This window comes from Pezoporus flaviventris, unplaced genomic scaffold (genome assembly GCF_033815535.1).
Source record: "Pezoporus flaviventris isolate CSIRO_AGI_PZ_B2104156 unplaced genomic scaffold, CSIRO_AGI_Pfla_v1 ptg000066l, whole genome shotgun sequence".
NCBI classification, from domain to species: Eukaryota; Metazoa; Chordata; class Aves; order Psittaciformes; family Psittacidae; genus Pezoporus; species Pezoporus flaviventris.
This window is the reverse complement of record NW_026892614.1, coordinates 5,990,838-6,000,631: the sequence shown is the minus strand read 5'-3', so window position 1 is coordinate 6,000,631 and position 9,794 is coordinate 5,990,838. Positions and strand designations below refer to the sequence as shown.

General features: G+C 36.7%; 1 long non-coding RNA gene across 1 annotated transcript; it reads left to right on the top strand.

Moving 5' to 3' along the window:
• Window positions 1-7,149: 7,149 nt before the first annotated feature.
• LOC133278674 (uncharacterized) lies at window positions 7,150-8,582 on the top strand. Its single transcript, XR_009746636.1, has 2 exons — window positions 7,150-7,213; window positions 7,868-8,582. It is a non-coding gene; the product is annotated as an uncharacterized LOC133278674 (long non-coding RNA).
• Window positions 8,583-9,794: the final 1,212 nt, after the last annotated feature.

Below are 9,794 nucleotides of genomic sequence, written 5' to 3'. Positions count from 1 at the left end.
GTTTGGATATCGTTTCAGTACTTTTTTATATGATGTGTTTTTGTGCTTTTATATGGTGTGTTCTGCTTCAAAAAGGAATAAATTCAGGAAGTCCTACTGTATAGAAGTCAAACCCCCAAAATCACTGGGCTCTCTTCTGGCCTTATAATGAATGAATGTATGAATTTATGCTAGGAAAAAGCTATTAATTTGGCCTACCTTTCTGAGTGTCCTTTGTCTGTGTACCTGATTAAAGCAAATGTTCTTTCCTATCAAGACCAGGAAAAAGTAGACAGTACTGTAGAGTAATAAGCAATATGGGCGTGTATTATTGTGCTTTCTTCTTAGTAGGCTGTATCAAATTCACTGAAGATATGGAAATATATCGCCAAATTTTCTTCCTAATAAATTATAGAAGTTCCTTCCTTGGAAAACAGTGCTTTAAGCAGGAAAAATTTTCTGCGCCATTGGAAGGTCAATGCTAGGAAACCAGCATCAATTTTGATGAATGGATAGTTCAGAAGCAATTTTGTGCAAGTCTTCAGTTCTGACAATACGTGTGACTTTGGCTAGATGCCTGGATATATATAGTGAGTAAACACAAAGTAGTGCAGATGATCTCGATCTCTTACATTTGGTGTGCTAGAACAAATAATATTGGCACACAAATATGGCTGCCAAAGCTATTTGTAATAAAAGTACAAGACAAAAAAGAAACCCAAACCAAACCAAAAAAACAGCAGTCTCCACACTGAAGAATCATGAATCATTGTGGACCGCAGTAAATCTGCTGGTATTAAAGTTTCCTGGAATGGGATAGCAAAGCTTAAAATAAATAACCCTACAGTTTGTTAGTCCTTATTTCTTTGAAAAGCTTGCCATCCATATAGAAGAATTAGAGAAGGTCTTAGGATACACACAGAATTTGTACTTGCCTCAATATCAAATGAACATGAAAAAGAATGATGGGAGATCAAGTGTGAAGTGTGAATGTCAGAGCCATTCCTTTTTCACCTTGTTGTCTGAGTAGTCTTGAGGTTGCTGTCCGTTAAAAAACGTGCTAAAAAGATAATGTAGATACACTGTAACTAGTGCATAGGGACACAAAAAAGCAAATATTAAAAAATGTGCAAAAAGCCTCCTTTAAAAGCTTTTCAGCCTCCTGAGGTTGAAAAGAGAATCAATTCAAATGCCTCTTCGCTCTAATGAAACATAGCAGAAAATACTGGGAAATAGTTAAATGTAAAGTTTTTTTTGTATAGTACATCATGTTATTGTCTTTTAAAAGACTGAAGGCAAATTTCAGAGGCTTTTGGAGCAGTACCTCTGGTTTTCTGCATGACTGAATTTAGAATTTTAGGGGTGCTTTTTACTTGTTCAGTGGTTTGTTTTGTTTTTTTTATTTAAAGAAAAGGAAGACAAGGCCTGTTTTCACTTTTGTTTTATATTTTCTCCTTAAACGCTGCACAAAATGTTGTTTTAATTTCTATTTCTGGTCTCATCAGGGCAATACATTTCTTATTAAACATATGCTCTTATTTTCACAACTTAGAGGAGCTGATTTTTTTTTTTTTGAATAACAGCACTTTTATGCTAGTATATTTTTCTAACTTTGAAAGAAATCATTGCATCCACATTCTGGACAGACTGTCAGGCTCTATTTTGTAGTCTACAATATCACTTTCATCCTATGTGACTTTGATGACCTCCCCCATAAGATCATGTTTTTTTTCATATGCATTTGAAATTAAGTAAGACTTCATGGAAATCTGTCAAGTTGCACAAGGAGAAGGTAGATATAACACAATAAAGAGTTCAACACTTCCTTTTATAGTAGAAATGAAGCTGTAGGAAGTTGTTTCACATTTGTTTAACAAGAGAAAGCTGCTTTATGAGTCTGACAGAAATATGCATCATAAATACTCAAATGACAATCTTGAGCTTTCTGTTGGGCCAGCAAGGGTTGTCTAGGCTACATCAATTTCTATTTGCATAGCCTATCCTGAAAAGCCTTAAGATTAACTTTAAGAATTTGAAAATCTTTGAAAATCCTTGAAGAAGTCCCGGAAAAACCTTTAATTTATATCTGGGAGTACTTACATGGTTTGCTCTTGCATTACAAAAGCTTACTGTAAAACAGTTTTTCAACTTTCTACCATCAACACTTGACTCCAATTCATCGAGATTTCTCAAATTTTCACTTGCTCCTCTGGTCTTAGAGACCATGATCTTCTCTTTCTCATATATGCATTGATTTTTATCTTCACTGAGCACCTTAAATACATGAAAATGGTGGGGGAAAAAAAGCATTTCTTTCCTTTTTATGTTCTTCTTGTTTAAACTTCATTAACTTGGACAATGATTCTAGTCTGTGTTTCTTAATGTAAATGTTTATGATTGCAATTGACAATGGGCATGGGATGTCCTCATCCCATCAGAAGCCAGTGGAAGAACTGTAGTTGGGCTCACTGGAGTAGGTATCTGGTCCAGAGTTTTTCCTTGTGAAGTTTCTCTTCTGTATCTGCTATAACTCCTGAGTGTTAGAAATACCAGTGCTTGTAATCCTTAGAATAATTTAGCTTTCTTCTTCCCACCTGAATGAATATATGCGATTTTCTTTAATTCCTGATATAACTTCAATAGACAAACTCACTGATCTTTCCCTCTAAGGGATCTTGGTAGCTTAGAGTTCATAAAATTTATGAGAAACAGACTATTTCAAATTATGTCCTTATTGGCATTAGTAGTCATTTTGCAGTGATACAGCACAGTATCTTGATTTCATTCAATACATCTGAAGTGTATCATTATCCTATGTGAGTTTTTATTACCCTTAATAGCAATATTTTCCTCTTATTTCTTTATGGGTTTTGGATTCCTTGGTATCTGCTCCTGCCTAGGATTGCTACTTCACACACTACAATTCGTATGTCCCTAAAGAAAAACAGCATCCACTTCATTCTGTTGCAAAAGCTATATGATTATTAGACCTCTATTTTTCTATTGATTTATCTAATTTTGATGTCTGATTGGACCTTTCTCCTTGAATATTTTTTTCACTGAAAATGCCTTGCAAAGGGCTTATTTTATGCCTTATAGTTGAACTTCCAAATATAGCACATTATGTTCACTGACTTTCTTTTACCCACAATAGTATTCCTGTTTGCAAAGAAATATACTGAGACTGGTGCAATTTACTCTACATATAGAAAGAATGAGAAGATGCATTGCTCTTCCCCTGATACCTATTTTTGCATGTGTATATTTGCATATACCTTTAAAAGACAGATTTTATTTTTTTTCAAACAAGCATTTTTTTAACTTTCACAAGATAAAAATAAAGAATGGTTAAAATAAATTAAAGTTGTAACTTATCTCTTCCATGTTTTAATTCATTGTTGATGAAATCTTCCTACAATACTGATAGCAGCTTGTTAATGCTGATCTCATTATAGGTAAGGTTGAAATATTTAATGGCAAGCATAATTTCTTTAAAAAACACTGTACTTAGTAACTAATGTAATTATAGAAGGAGGCATAACAGAGGAGATTAGTGCAATAAGTGACCTAGCTTTAATAATGTCATAAAAAACTGTAATTGAAAAATTATCCACTGTGTTACAAATGTTCACTAACATAATATTCAAGTCAATCATCATTTTGCAGCACTTCATGGAGTAAGCAATTATTTTTTCCAGTGTACAAATATCAATTCTATTAATTTTAATAATCCTCGCATTCTGCAATCCTGAAAAAGGTATATTTAGACATAGTGCAATGTGCCTTCAGCCATGACTGAAAATACAACAGTGTTTGGCTGCCAGCTCTCTAAACCTGGTTCTGAGCATACCTAGAGAGATTCAGAAGTCAAGTTTGAGGTAAGAGATTGCAGGTGTTTTTATGCAGTTCTAATAGAGATATTGACATTATGTCACAGAGTTCTTCATTTCCAAACAGATTGTGTGCATATATGTCTGTCCGTCCATCCATCCGTCCATCCACACATCCATGTCAGTATACCTCATAGCATTTTAATATTATACCTTCAGGAGTTAGGTCAAGCCCCAAAAATTTTAAAAAATTAATGAAAATAGAAAGCTTGACAAAAATGTATGTGTGGGTTTTTTGGTTTTGGGGGTTTGATTTTTTTTTTTTTTTTCAGTCCTACAAGAGCTTAATTATTAGCAGGATGGAAAATAGATCTGGTTGTTTTTTTCCCTGAACTGCATTAAGCTATAGTCAGAATGAATATAACCCCCACATTTTCCCTATAAAGATGAATTCATCGGCTACAATAGCAGTTTTCTTTCAAGTTTCCTGGCATTTTCTGCCATCTAAATGTTTACATATTTGGAACCTGCTGGACCGATCCACAAAGCCATTGCATGGTGCTTTTCCAGATCCAGGAATCACTAAGGTGTTTATTATAATAGAATTATTTCCTAGGTATTTTGTATTTCTTGCCTTTTCTGTTTGGTGTTTATCTTCATTTGTTGCAAACTCTTGCAATAGAGAATTCTTCAATACCTGTGAACTGAGACTGTTACGCTGTGGACCTTTCTGCTAGGTACTCCAGGAGGACAAGCAACACCACCTATGAAATCTCAGATGAAAATAGGCTTAACAAAACACATTACATCTGAAACTGGAAAAGTTTCAAAGCTATGTTACCTGAGTAACATTCTAATAAAAACTACGGATGGAGTGATTAGAAAACAGCTATGTTTAAATATCTTCCTTCACTGAAGTCCCTCCACCCCATCTTACTAGATACTAAGGGTGCAACTCCTTTTGCCCAGTTCAGGTTGTGCAAAAGAAGTCTAGTCTAAAAAAGTCACTTAGACTCTGAAAATTTGAGGAGAAATAACTTCAGAGAGTAACTAATCTTAAAGATCCATGCATAACTGAAATGTATTACATGCTGATGGAGTGATTTACAAAAAAAAAAAGTGTAAATTTATAAATTCCTGTATTTTATATTTTTAATGAATAGAATGTAGAAAAGTGATGTTATTACAGTTTTCTGTTTGACTTGTACAAATCTAAGGCAAATTAATTCCTGATGTAGTACCGGTAATTTGATGGGAGTTACATCAGAGATATGAACTCATTCAGTTATTGCTAGAACCATCTGGAAATTTATAATGCCACAGCAATGATTCACTTGCTGAAGACACATTCATCCTTTTTGTTTAGAATGGGAAGACAGGGATTAAAAATTGAAGATCACTTTAGCTTGCTCTATATCATCCCAAATTCCTTTCTAGGCTTTGTTATGTTTGGATGGCAAGATGTGAATTTAAATAATATTTAAATAAGTGTAATAGTGCAATCAAGAAAAGACAAAATAGGCCTCCTGAGGCAAAACAATTTCATGCATATCAACATAATACTTTTGCAGTAGGGGTGGATGCATAAAAGTGAGGTTTCCTTTGGTGTATGCAGATTACTGTCTCTGTCTGCCCTTCCTGACACAGCTTTGTATCTCTGAGTTATCGTTGGTTTATAGGAACCTCAGTCCTAGGACTAGAAGAGACCTATATCATGAAGTCCAGCTCTATTCTGTCATGGTTTACCACATTGAATAATTCTGCCAGAAATGTCAGAAACCTAATTTTATCTTCCATTTGTGTGGGAGGTTATGTTGTTTTTTCTCAATATTTTTATTTTTGTCGAGTCCAGATATTTATTTTCTGCTGATTAGAAACCTTTGACTAGTTTTGAAACTATGCTTTAGCCATGAAGATGCATCAAATGATAGCTTAAGCTGTTTCCTTTCTCCCCTGCCTCCTCCAGGGCACAGACAGGAATTATGCTTTAAGGGAGTTCTGATTTCTTGACCTCTGCTCAGAAATGCACCTATATACCCAGACCCAGCCAGGTCAAAACCTCAAGTAGCTCAAGACTAAGGCTGTGGAAACAGTGGAAATACAGGCAAATTTATAACCACACAGCATATCAGTTTAGTAAGAAACTTTGTTCAGGTATGGAGGAGTCAAAGGAGATGTGTTGTCCCATTTGGAAAACCGATTCTTCTACACACTAAGTATCCGCTTATTTCTCTTTCCTATGCAGAGAGTGCGCCTGGGCTAGGCAGCACGCCCAGCATGGCCCCCCTTCAGTGATCCCCTGTGGACAGCACAGTCCCTGAGGCTTCCCCCATCACAAGGGAAGCTGGTATATTTGCTGGCAGCCCTGGGACTGATGGAGCACAAAGCTGACAGTCACTTTCCTCATTTTCAGTCTCATGGTGTTATACAGAGCAGGGTGAGAATTATTGTTAAATGTAATGGTTTTGCTGAAATATAAATACTGAAGTGTGTTAGCAGGTGTTTACCATAAATTCATTGGTAACCTAATTTCATAATTTTTCCTGAAGTTACCTACCCTTAGAGGCCCTTGTTATTTGTGTCTGGTTTGTATTTATAAAACCCACAGTATTCATCAAAACTGTTCACCTTTGAAATTAATGGAAATGTTGCTGTATATTTTGCTGGAAAATACTGCCTCAGAAAATTTGTATTCAGGGTGTTTTAGTAATTAGAGTTCGTTTTTATTCAGCCAGCACACAGTTAAAAAAAAGATTTTTTTCCCAATTTATTTTTTAATTTAAATGAGTAGATTTTGTAGCTATCTGATGCTAGGTTGATGAACATTGTCCACTATTTATAATAAATTATTGTAATGAACTTAGATAGTCACATAGATGTGTGTGTTTATATAAAGAAAAGAATTTGTGCCGCATAAACCAGATAATTTATCTTTGTTTCAGTCAGCTTGGTGGACATATTGCCTCTGGAATGCTAATAACTACCAATTTATATGTGATGAAAAGTGCAATACACAGTATTTAGAAGTACCCAGAGAATTTCTTCTCAAGGACAGAAGGTGTCCCTGTCTATGTCAGCAGTGTTGGAACTAGATGACCTTTAAGGTTCCTTCCAATCCAAACCATTTTGTGATTCTATAATCTAGTATATCAGGAAAAGTGCCTTCAGTTGTAAAGATGCAATAATAAGACTAAAGAACAAAGGCAGGGTAATTGAAGAGTAAATCTGAAATTTAAAACAGTTTCTGGAAAGTGCATCTTCCTAAATTATCACTGTTACAGTATTAGCTTTTTATTTGCCTGTAAAGACATTCCAAAGAAGAAACTTTCTGTTCACTGCAGGAACCATTTACCCAACATGACTGACATGTTATCATGTGGAATAAACAAATAGCAGCCACAAAGGTAAGTTGATAAGTCAAATCCCTTTCTATCATCCAAAATTCACTGCTGCTGTGGCTTAATTTCTTTACTCCATTTCTGAAACCTGTGGTCCAGTTTCACTTCTGTGTTTGCCAGCAGGGGACCTATGCACTGGGGACTTAATTCTAGGGACTCATATTAAAGCAAGTAATGCATTGTGGGGAGTCAGTTTCTGAGTTAATACTTTAATATAAGCTCTGCTCCTCACAGTACAGCTACAAAAGTCATATTTTCATATCATAGAATAAATTATTCCTTTCTATGAGCTGAGGTGGGGAAAACAGCTAGTTCTGTCCCAGCCGTGTACCAGAATTACTTGTCCTGGTTGTCCTACACTACCCCTCCCCTGAAAGACACAAGCTACCTCATGGGCTTTGACATGCCAGAAGTCAGTAGTTTCTGCTGACTCTTCACTTGGTAGCATATGGTTATATTTCAGTTTTACCACTATTTAACCAAGGTATTCTGGTGTAATATTTTCCACGCTGAATACCACAGCATATTTGACAATCCTCAGTGACAAATTTCAATGCCCATGACTGCAGCAGTGAAGCAAGGTTTTCGGATGTTTATGCATTCATGTCCCCCAGCGCCAGGAGACCAGACATATTTCTTTTTTGCTCTGCTGTCCAACAGTTTAACTGCTGACAATCAGGAGGATGCTTTACCACAGAAGACACAATCGAGTCATGTGGAAGTTTTGCTATAGCAGAATCCTGCCTGCATTCAGCCAAAGCAAGATAATCTGCAAAGGGAGCCTCCGAACACATGAGGTACTAAAGTAGTTTACATTGCTAACATTCATCACAGACTACAGGCATTGTGCCATCTCTGTTTCCCACAGATAAATGAAACTCCAGCAGCTTTCTGAATTCACTTTTGAGAAGATGCAAGGCTCAACGCTAAAGTAGTGAATTGGTGCTTCAGTCTTACAACCTGCACCAAAAGTTTTAGATCTGGTTCCAGCCTCAGGGCACTCTACGTAGCCCAATTGCCACTACATTAAATGATTGTGCTATGCTTTTAAAGGTCTTCTTTATCTGCTGGTGTGGGAACCAGGATGAAGAAATGTATAGGTGCATAGGTACTGCTCTAAGGGCATTAGAAATGATGTATGCAATTTGAGAGCAAAGGTTGTCCCTGCACGTCGTGTGGTTTGCAGCTGACATAGGGAAGAAAGAGACAACATGTTGGTTACCTTCTTATACAAGCTTAAAGTTTCATGTGGCTTTGAGAATTTGTCAGCTAGTAAGTATGCCATCAAACCTATGTAGCACTGCCTTGATAAGTCGCCATCAGTTTGGACAGGTGAAAAGAGACCCAAACTCAATAAACAAGCACTGATACAGTTTATTGGTGCTGAAGGATTTATTCTGTTGATACTGTCAGTGTTAGTGTCTCATCTGTCTCCTCAGCAGCCTGGGATGTTTCTGCAGTGAATTACAGACACTCAAAATTCCTTTTCAACTGACGCTTTGAGACTTGTAAGTGCTGAAGGAGAGGGAGAAAGTGAGGTCTGCAGAACAGTCTATAGAAACAAACCAATGAAACCAGCTTGAGCAAACAGAGCTTCAGCATTGGGAGCCCCAAATCGAAGATTTTTCTTGTCTGGGTGACTATATAACAGCCTTGAAACTTTAGCAAAGGTCAGTAAAATGTTTCATCTTGTATAGGCAAGATCTGACAGTTATGAGTTTATAACAATTACTGTTTGTTGGCTAAACCTGGCCTCTTCTTCTGAAGCATTACTCAACCTTTGGCAAAAAAGGATGAGCAGCAAGTCTTGTATTGTCAGATCATTTTCACTATGCACCTTCTTCCATAAAAATAATAACAACAACAGTAACAGCAACAACAACACACTCCTTTGTCTTGTCAGGGTTCAATTGCAGTTAGACACACTTTTCTGAGAAGTCTGTATTCTCTGGGAATGGATTTCCACATGAAGAAAGGACTCTCATCTTTAACAAGAACTTTGAGGTGTGGTTCCAGGACATCTAGCCTCTGACCAGCCACAACCATACCCTCAACCTCACCAACACAGACATTCTGTGCAGGTCTGGATTCACACAGACCTTTTTTTTTTTTTTTTTTTTTGGTTTTTTTTGATAGCTTAGCCTATTTCCAAAATAGGAAGTGTGAGGATGAAGGTATCAGACCATGGAAGGAAATTGCTCGCTTCACAAAGGTATGTAACAGACAAATCATTCCCGTGCTCTGGAAATTTAGAAGAAATGTCTTTGTTAATGTTTTATTGCTTTTACTCTGTTGCATACAGACTTTGATTTCTCTCTCTCTGTGATTGCTCAGTACTGTTCATGTGAGACAGGTTTGCCATGAGTAAGTTGCTCAGATGAGCCAGTGTCAGGGAGCTGTAGTACTCTGATCCCTCTCCCTCCCCAGAAGCAGGGTAAGGGCTTCCTGAGCTATATCACTGGTGCACAGCACCTGGCTCAGCTGCTCATGGTGAGCTGTCACTTTAAAGGCACTTACCTGCAATGATAAAATCATACACTGCTGCTGCTCTTATTGTGGTGCTAAACATCTATTAACACTGACAGTT